This window comes from Myxocyprinus asiaticus, chromosome 21 (genome assembly GCF_019703515.2).
Source record: "Myxocyprinus asiaticus isolate MX2 ecotype Aquarium Trade chromosome 21, UBuf_Myxa_2, whole genome shotgun sequence".
Lineage (NCBI taxonomy): Eukaryota > Metazoa > Chordata > Actinopteri > Cypriniformes > Catostomidae > Myxocyprinus > Myxocyprinus asiaticus.
The window spans coordinates 39,756,071-39,766,658 of record NC_059364.1 but is presented as its reverse complement, the minus strand read 5'-3'; the positions used below and the strand labels follow the sequence as shown (position 1 = coordinate 39,766,658).

Here is a 10,588-nt window from a genome sequence, read left to right as displayed (position 1 = left end):
GATTTGATCAAAAATTCCTTTCTTCAATCAGTGATGGTGCTGTTTTTCACATCAGTAACGGGACAGTGGCAGCTAAAGCTCTGGGGAAGAAGCTGCACTTTAGTCTGTTTGTATGGGACTTGATGGCTCTTTACCTCTTCCCTGACAGTAGAGGGACAAACATCTTGTGTCCTGGGTGGGTGGGATCCTTAATGCTGTTGCTAGCCTTTTTGTGTAGTCGACCAGCGTACACAGTGTCCAGGTTTGGGAGCTCAGAGCCTATGATCTGCTGTGCTATTTTAACTATGCTCAACAAGTCTTTGCAGTTTTCCCCAGTGCAGCTGGCATACCACACTGTGGTACAGTGGGTGAGGATGCTCTCTATGGTGCTCCGGTAAAAGTTCACCATGAGCTGTGTGGGTAGTCTGGCCTGCTTGAGTTCAGGGCCAGGTTGTTGTCTGTACACCATTCAACAAGATGTTGGACCTCCTTACTGTAGGCTGTTTCCTAATTTCCTGATATGAGACCCACAATGGTGGTGTCATCAGCAAACTTTATTATAGTGTTGGAGTGGTGAATTGGGATGCAGTCATGAGTGAAAATGGTGAATAGGGTTGGACTGAGCACACAGCCCTGCGATGCACCTGTGTTCAGGGTGAGGGTGGAGGAGGTGTGATTACCTATTCTGACATGTTGTGGTCTGTTGGTGAGAAAGTCCATAATCCATGAGCAGGGTGAAGTGGTTAGGCCCAGGTTGCCCAGTTTCTGTTTGAATTTGTGCGGAAAAATGGTGCTGAAGGCGGAACTGAAATCAATGAATAGCATCCTAACATAGGTGTTTGGCTGCTCCAAATAAGCCAAGGCTGTGTGAAGTGCAAGTAAGACAGCATCATCAGTAGATCTGTTTGCTCGGTAAGCAAACTGGTGGCTGTCTAGATCCTTGGGGATGATGGTCTTGATGTGCGATAGTATGAGTCCCTCAAAGCACTTCATAATGACAGGGGTTAAAGCAACTGGGCTGTAGTAATTGAGGCATTTCACTGCAGAGTTTTTGGGCACAGGGATGATTGTAGAAGTTTTAAGACAGGTGGGGACGGTGGCGAGTTGTAGTGAAAGGTTGAAAATGCTAGTAAACACCCCCACTAGCTGGTCAGCACATGCCCTCATTGTGCGGCCTCAGAGTATAAGTAATGAAGAACACTGCAAAAAATAATTTTCTTAATCAGTATTTTTCTTAATCTTCCTTAATTTTTCTAAATTTTCATATTGTTTTTTCTAATAAAAATATGCAAACATTCTTAAAATAAGAAAAAAAAAATTACTAGATAAAAAAAACAAAAAAAACATTAAGATTCATTTGTGTGATATACTTGAATTAAGTTACATTTCCTACCTTATTGGCATTTTTTGTTTTTGTTTTTGTTTTGTTTTTTGTTTGTTTTTTTGTTTAAAGAATAGACCTTACTAAATTTAGCTAGATTTATGCTTAAAACAAGAAAAAATAAACAATTTTCCAGTCGGATAAGTAATTACACCACACACCTTGAACAGGCACCAATAAGAAGGTAACCAGGCCTTGACAGTAGCAGAGACATAGCATGTTCACCTATTTGTTGAGATGACTTTGAGACCTGTGAAAGTAATTAGGAAATGTGAGTAGGTCTAATTATAGACATCCCTTGCCACTCGGGATGTCTGTTCATAAAATTTTCTCATTAAAGTGTCAGATTATGTTCTCTAATGCCAAGCTATGCCTTTGCCAAATTCTCTGCTTTTGTGTTTCTTCTAAGTGGTGGCTCATTTGATTAGCTAGGATTTTTTTAATGAGCCAGCAATATGACGTTAAGCCTATTCAAAGCTAAAAAGGAGAAATCTCCCATTAGAATGGAGAAACAGTGCAATCAACTTTTGACCTCCACAAATGGAATAAGTTGAGTTAGTCATTCGAGTAGCTGAGACTTGGACTAGGTAAGTCTCATTGAAGTCCCCACTTACTCAAGCTAACATTACAACCATATGGCCACTGCCAAGACTGAGTGCTTAGTACAATTTCACAGGAAAGCACTATCAAAGCGTAGTGCTTTTCTTTCTCAAAGCAAGGATGTAACCACATTTTCAAGATTGGAGGGACCAAATGTAAAAGTTTAAAGCTGTTTAAAGTGTGTATGTTTTTTTTTTCCCATGTTAAAATACTTTCTCCTATCCCAGCTTGATATGCAGAGACAGCTATAAGTAAGCCATTTGTAGGTTAATTCCCCAAAAAGTAGAAACACTGTGACTCTGTGGCGCTATCAAAATAATGATCTGTTTATTTGAGCACCTAGGCAAACCTGGTAAAGCAACATTGACTCAACCAATAGCCTGAGTTTGGGTGGTACTATCTATTTTGCTGACCAATGCCAAGCAGTATTTATTGTTTAAATTATTATTATTATTTTTTTTCCAGAACGTTTGGTAACGGTAGCGACACAGAAGTTACACACTTCAGTGCCCTGTCTCAAAGCTTTGGCCACAAAAAGAATATTAATAAATAATGCTGAAGTTAATAATGAAAACTCGTGCAACATTCGAGATAAAACCTGAAAATTGGAGCCATTAAAACATCCATTTTACATTTTGATTTTGTGGATTTATAGCCCCACATTAAATTTATTTTCTAATATATTATATATCTTGATTTTTATTGTTCTTGCTCAATACACCTCAAATCAAGTTATGAACTTGATCAATCGCCACTTCAATGCTGTGACTGTTTTATGATTGGGCAAGGGCAGGGATTTTACTGTCATGATAACCTTTGATGAAAATGGCCTTGCTTGAGAACTGGAGCAGGAATAGGGAGTAGAAGTTGGAGAGTTTAACCAACTCTTTCCTCTCTGCTGCATCTGCCAGTTCTGCGGCTCATAAATGAGAACCGACACGGACTAATTTCTTCCGGTAGTATCTCAAACACTTCCTTTACCAATCGCATCTGGAGAGAAGCGCATAAAGCTGGGCTTAGACAGACGGAAAGCTGGAAGAGAAGCAGAGGAAAAACAAGGAGAGGGTGATGGATGGTGCGAGAGACTGGCACAAGACTCTCTGAGATTCCCCCACACTCATACCATCTGTATTGAGTAGACACATTCCTGATCCTCAGATGCACTTTTGCAAATGTGCATCTTATTTAAAAACAAACAGTTTATCCAGGCCTTATCCGTGCTGATATTGCATTGTGCCATGCGTACAGTATTTAAGTTACTGCTATTCCTCTCAGTGCAAGCATGCCTCCTTTCAAATAAAATTAGGCTTATTATCAATTGCACTTGAATCACAAAAGACGGCACTATTTGCCCCGCGCAATTAATATGACATCATTACTGCCCGCAGAAACAGGTGGCAAACAGAACTTTGTAAAAGAGTTTGTGTAAGTTTTCTAGTGATCATGGCAGCAGTTATTTAACAAATGATGGTAAAAAGCAAAAAATCTGATATATCTAGATGCACTGTGTAGTCTGGGGGAACTTTCGGCACGGATCACAGTGATGGAGCAATGTTGTACCTTTCCAGAAAGAGTGACAGATTGCAGTAGTTTGCTGCATCCTCAAATGGCGCATTTTCGCTGTTACTTGATTTGCATAATTCCTTTAGTGAAACAATGCAGACAGCATGCACAAACAAACAAAACTCTCAGTAAGAAAGATATGGGGTCAAAAATCTGATGGGCCATACAATAAAGCACCTAACTGATCAGCAAATAACAGAATCAGTGTAATCTTTGGGGTATTTTGGAGTGTTTTCTATTTCAGAAGTCTGAGGTTCGAATTCACTAGACAGTTGCACTACTTTTGAGTGTTGTATTTCAATCCAGACTGGAGAAAGCTCTGATAAAGCATTTGATGGACATAAATACATAATATTTATTTTAATATATCTTGATTTTTATTGTTCTCGCTCAATACGCCTCAAATCGAGTTATGAACTTGATCAATCGCCACTTCAATGCTGTGACTGTTTTATGATTGGGCAAGGGCAGGGATTTTACTGACCCAATAATCCTTGATGAAAATAGCCATGCTTGAGAACTGGAGCATTAATAGGGAGTAGAAGTTGGAGAGTTCAACCAATTCTTTCCTCTCTGCTGCATCTGCCAGTTCTGCGGCTCATAAATGAGAACCGACATGGACTAATTTCTTCCGGTGGTATCTCAAACACTTCCTTTACCAATCGCATCTGGAGAGAAGCGCATAAAGCTGGGCTTAGTCAGATGGAAAGTTGGAAGAGAAGCAGAGGAAAAACAAGGAGAGGGTGATGGATGGTGCGAGAGATTGGCGCAAGGCTCTCTGAGATCCCCCCACACTCATACCATCTGTATTGGTTAGACACATTCCTGATCCTCTGAAAGAGGTGAGGAGCAATTTCCTGGCATGCACACTGAGCAGATAGGAGACAAACTCCTTGGGGACATAACATTTTGCAAACATGCATCTTATTCAATAACAAACAGCAATCCAGTTTATCCAGGCCTTACCCGCGCTGATATTGCATTGCGCCATCAGAATCAGAATGAGCTTTATTGCCAAGTATGCTTACACATACAAGGAATTTGTCTTGGTGACAGTAGCTTCTAGAGCACAAACAATACAGCAACAAAACAGAGATAATAATAATAAAAAAAAATTGAATAAAACTTGAATAGAAAATATACGTAAGTATATATAGAAATACACAATAAGACATATACATACATACAGTGGTGTGAAAAAGTGTTTGCCCCCTTCCTGATTTCTTATTTTTTGCATGTTTGTCACACTTAAATGTTTCAGATCATCAAACAAGTTTAAATATTAGTCAGAGATAACACAAGTAAACACAAAATGCAGTTTTTAAATGAAGGTTGTTATTATTAAGGGAAAACAAAATCCAAACCTACATGGCCCTGTGTGAAAAAGTGATTGCCCCCTAAACCTATTAACTGGTTGGGCCACCCTTAGCAGCAACAACTGCAATCAAGCGTTTGCGATAACTTGCAATGAGTCTTTTACAGTGCTGTGGAGGAATTTTGGCCCACTCATCTTTGCAGAATTGTTGTAATTCAGCCACATTGGAGGGTTTTCGAGCATGAACTGCCTTTTTAAGGTCATGCCACAGCATCTCAATAGGATTCAGGTCAGGACTTTGACTAGGCCACTCCAAAGTCTTCATTTTGTTTTTCTTCAGCCATTCAGAGGTGGACTTGCTGGTGTGTTTTGGATCATTGTCCTGCTGCAGAACCCAAGTTCGCTTCAGCTTGAGGTCATGAACAGATGGCCGGACATTCTCCTTCAGGATTTTTTGGTAGACAGCAGAATTCATGGTTCCATTTATCACAGCAAGTCTTACAGGTCCTGAAGCAGCAAAACAGCCCCAGACCATCACACTACCACCACCATATTTTACTGTTGGTATGATGTTCTTTTTCTGAAATGCGGTGTTACTTTTACGCCAGATGTAATGGGACACACACCTTCCAAAAAGTTCAACTTTTGTCTTGTCAGTCCACAGAGTATTTTCCCAAAAGTCTTGGGGATCATCAAGATGTTTTCTGGCAAAAATGAGATGAGCCTTAATGTTCTTTTTGCTCAGCAGTGGTTTTCGTCTTGGAAATCTGCCATGCAGGCCATTTTTGCCCAGTCTCTTTCTTATGGTGGAGTCATGAACACTGACCTTAACTGAGGCAAGTGAGGCCTGCAGTTCTTTGGATGTTGTTGTGGGGTCTTTTGTGACCTCTTGGATGAGTCGTCGCTGTGCTCTTGGGGTAATTTTGGTCGGCCGGCCACTCCTGGGAAGGTTCACCACTGTTCCATGTTTTCGCCATTTGTGGATAATGGCTCTCACTGTGGTTCTCTGGAGTCCCAAAGCTTTAGAAATGGCTTTATAACCTTTTCCAGACTGATAAATCTCAATTACTTTCTTTCTCATTTGTTCCTGAATTTCTTTGGATCTCGGCATGATGTCTAGCTTTTGAAGATCTTTTGGTCTACTTCACTTTGTCAGGCAGGTCCTATTTAAGTGATTTCTTGATTGAGAACAGGTGTGGCAGTAATCAGGCCTGGGTGTGGCTAGAGAAATTGAACTCAGGTGTGATAAACCACAGTTAAGTTATGTTTTAACAGGTGGGGCAAACATTTTTTCACACAGGGCCATGTAGGTTTGGATTTTGTTTTCCCTTTATAATAACAACCTTCATTTAAAAACTGCATTTTGTGTTTACTTGTGTTATCTTTGACTAATATTTAAACTTGTTTGATGATCTGAAACATTTTAGTGTGACAAACATGCAAAAAAATAAGAAATCAGGATGGGGGCAAACACTTTTTCACACCACTGTATATATATATATATATATATATATATATATATATATATATATATATATATATATATATATATATATATATATATATATACGTATGTACAAAAACAAATACAAATATGTTATATACAGATGCAAGGGAATGTATGGCAGAAGAGGTAGGGTATGTTGGATAAATATAATTAGACTAAGCTGTGTATTGCACATAATTATTGCTCAATGGGGCAGTTTTAACTGTTCATGAGATGGATAGCCTGAGGGGAAAGTACCAGTGCTGATCGTTCATGTGCTGGAAGTGAATTTCCCCTGTTTCACTAGCTGCTGCCTGTCCATCAGAAAACTGGTGATCCACTGGCAGATAGATGTGGGAACAGAGAGCTGGTGTAATTTAGTCCAGAGAATAGCTGGGATGATGGTGTTGAAAGCCGAACTGAAGTCCACAAAAGGGATCCTTGCATATGTCCCTGGTCTGTCCAGATGTTGCAGGATATGATGCAATCCCATGTTGACTGCATCATCCATAGACCTGTTTGCTCGATAAGAAAATTTAAGGGGATCTAGAAAGGGTCCAGTGATGTCCTTTAGATGGGCCAACACCAGTCTATCAAATGACTTCATAAGCACAGACATCAGAGTGATGGGTCTGTAGTCATTAAGTCCTGTGATTTTGGGTTTCTTTGGGACAGGAATGATGGTGGAGAGTTTGAAGCAGTAGGGAACTTCACAAAGCTCCAGTGATCTGTTGAAGATCTGTGTGAAGATGGGGGCCAGCTGGTTAGCACAGGATTTTAGACAAGTGGGTGAAACACCATCTGAGCCCTGTGCTTTCCTTGTCTTTTGTTTCCAGAAAACACAGCACACCCCCTCTTCACAGATCTTAAGTGCAGATTGAGTAGCAGGAGGGGGGTTGCAGGAGGTTGACGTTTGAGTGAAGTGAAGGTCAGAGTGAGTGTGGGGTGTGAGACTGGGCCTTTAAAATCTACAGTAAAACACATTCAAGTTTTCAGCCAGTTGTTGGTTCCCTACAGTGTTGGGGGATGGTGTCTTGAAGTTAGTAAAATCTTTCAGGCCTCTCCACACTGATGCAGGGTCGTTAGCTGAAAACTTGTTTTTCAGATTATCAGAATAGCTTCTTTTAGCCACTCTAATTTCCTTATTCGGTGTGTTCATGGCCTGATTGTACAAGATTTTTATCCCCACTTCTGTAAGCATCCTCTTTGGCCTGATGAAGCTGTCTGAGTTTTGCTGTAAACCATGGTTTGTCATTGTTGTATGATAAATAAATCCTAGTAGGAATGCCCATATATCTTCACAGAAATTGATGTATGATGTCACAGTATCTGTGAGCTCGTCCAGATTGGTGTCTGCAGCCTCAAATACACTTCAATTAGTGCAGTCAAAGCAGGATTGTAGTTCCAGCTCTGCTTCATTGGTCCATCTCTTTACAGTCTTTACTACAGGTTTAGCTGATTTTAGTTTTTAGGCTGGAAGAAGATGAACCAGACAGTGATCAGAGAGTCCCAAAGCTGCTCTAGGGACAGAGCGATATGCATCCTTTATTGTTGTGTAGCAGTGATCCAGTATATTTCTGTCTCTGGTGGGGCATGTAATGTTCTGTCTGTAATTTGACAGTTCACGGTGAGGTTGGCTTTGTTAAAATCGCTTAGAATAAAAATAACTGAATCCGGGTATTGTTGCTCCATGTCTGTGATCTGATCAGCCAGCTGCTGCAGCGCTGCATTCATGCACACATGTGGAGGAATATAAACAGTCACCAGAATAAACAAGGAAAACTCCCGCGGTGAGTAGAAAAATAAAAAGCGCTTCCAAATTAGGACAGCACATCTTCTTTAACATTGTTACATCTGTACACTAACTTTCATTGATGTAAATACATGTTCCACCGCATCTCATTTTCCCTGTTAACTCCACAATGCAATGTGCTCAGAACAGCTGAAAGCCTGGCAGATGTAATGCGCTGTCCGGAATGGCTTCACTCCAGGTTTCTGTGAAGCACAAGGCAGCAGAGTTTGAAAAGCCCTTGTTTGTATGGGTGAGGAGATGTAGTTCATTCTTTTTGTTAGGGAGAGAGCAGAGATTCGCTAGATGAATACTCGGCAGCACTGTTCGAAAGCTTCCCTTGCCCTTAAACAACACAGCTGTGCCTCCGACTAAAATGTCCAGCAAAATGTCAGAATAGTCCAAAACTGGGAAAAGATTGTCTGGTATGTGCTGCCGAATGTTCAGTAGTTTGTCCCTGGTAAAACTGATTGGAAAAAATTACTAAACACAGGACAAACAAACAAAAACAACAAAACAATTGGAGAGCTCCACACCGAGGCTGCCATCTGTGGCACCATCTTGCAGAATCCATGCGTACAGTATTTTATTTTTTATTTTTTTATTTTTTTTATCCCCTTTTCTCCCAATTTGGAATGCCCAATTCCCACTACTTAGTAGGTCCATGTGGTGGCGCGGTTACTCACCTCAATCCGGGTGGTGGATGCCTCCGTGTCTGAGACCGTCAATCTGCGCATCTTATCACGTGGCTTGTCATGCATGACACCGTGGAGACCCCGCATGTGGAGGCTCATGCTACTCTCCGCGATCCATGCACAACTTACCACATGCCTCATTGAGAGCGAGAGCCACAATCGTGACCACAAGGAGGTTACCCCATGTGACTCTACCCTCAATAGCAACCAGGCCAATTTGGTTGCTTAGGAGACCTGGCTGGAGTCACTCAGCACACCCTGGATTCGAACTCGTGACTCCAGGGGTGGTAGTCAGCGTCAATACTCGCTGAGCTTCCCAGGCCCCCATGCATACAGTATTTAAGTTATTGCAGTTCCTTTCAGTGCAAACATGCCTCCTTTCAAAGAAAATTTTGATTATTATCAATTGCACCTTAATCAAAAATGACAGCACTATTTTCCCCTTGCAATTAATGACATCATTACTGCCCGCAGAACAGAACTGGCAAACAGAACTTTGTTAAAAGAGTTTGTGTACATTTTCTAGTGATCATGGCAGCAGTAATTTAACAAATGATGGTAAAAAGCAAAGAAAATCTGACATATCTAGATGCACTGTGCAGTTGGAGGCACTTTCGGAACGGATCACAGTGATGGAGCAATGCTGTACCGTTCCAATAAAGTGTGACAGATGTGCATCCTCGAAACCATGCACTAAGAAACAGCCTGCCAGATGGGCAGTTGTGCTGTTCAAATTGTATACAGAACCAGTTTTTTAGGGAGGCACATTTTCGCTGTTACTTGATTTGCATAATTCCTTTAGTGAATCAATGCAGACAGCATGCTCAAACAAACAAAACTGTCAGTAGGCAAAAACAATTCTCAGTGAATTCCCCTCACAGAGACATAATTTGAACTTCATCATACACAGCTATTACTGTAACATCAAAACTCCTTGCTGTATACTGTTGAACAAAACAATCACACATTACTTTAATTAAGGACACTGGGAAAGGAAGACCACAAGCCAACTCAGTCAGAGGTTCACAGTAAACCGATTGAAATGGTTTTCTGACTGCTAGAAGTCTGACATTCTCCAGACCTTTGACTTCCTTCATCACATAATTAGGAAAATTGCTTTTTGCAGACCAGGATTAGTAATGGTTCTGTTTTTCCCGTCCTTTGACAAGAGCAAACTGCAATAAGATGTTACCTCTGCACTTACCATCACTAACTCCAAACCATCAACAAATCCAGCCCGACGCGGTACTTACATATAATGGTCTGAATGAGCTCAGCCATTGTCTGCAAGTCTTTGATCAGGGAATGATCCTTGTGGTGAGTTCCAAGATTTGGGCAACTGTAGACACACTTGTGGAGATGGTGATGTGGCCCATTTGAAAATAACCCATCCAACTTTCATCTAACAAGCCTGACACCCACTAAAGCCAACCCCCCAACCCTGTTCATCTAACAGCTTCCCCCTTACAAAATTAAATTGGAAGCAGATGGAATGGACCCGCAATGCTTGTCCTGTCAGATTGTCATGCCACATTTCGAGTGATTTCACTGTGGTTCTGGACGAGAGGGGGAAATAGGGAGATTGGCAAGGGAGGTTGAGGAGAGAAATGTGGAAGCCACTTCTGCCAAGGCATCAGTCACTATGATCACACAGCTGGCACTGGTCTACAGAGAGTGCACATACCACCTTATGGAAGAAGAAGCCAGCATTCCACCATCAGTATGGAAGATTATTTGTCATTTCCATCCTCCTACTTCAAAACTTCCAGTCGGTTTGAAT

The 10,588-nt window shown here is 41.1% G+C and overlaps 1 long non-coding RNA gene across 1 annotated transcript in view; it reads right to left on the bottom strand.

Annotated features, from left to right (window-relative positions):
- Positions 1–1,000: 1,000 nt before the first annotated feature.
- Positions 1,001–10,588, bottom strand: part of LOC127412417 (uncharacterized) — a 61,287-nt gene continuing 51,699 nt past the window's right edge. Inside the window, exons 2-3 of the long non-coding RNA XR_007892419.1 lie at positions 1,522–1,610; positions 1,001–1,179 (exon numbers count right to left, since the gene is read on the bottom strand). This is a non-coding gene — a long non-coding RNA (uncharacterized LOC127412417). The remainder of the gene's footprint in view (positions 1,180–1,521; positions 1,611–10,588) is intronic.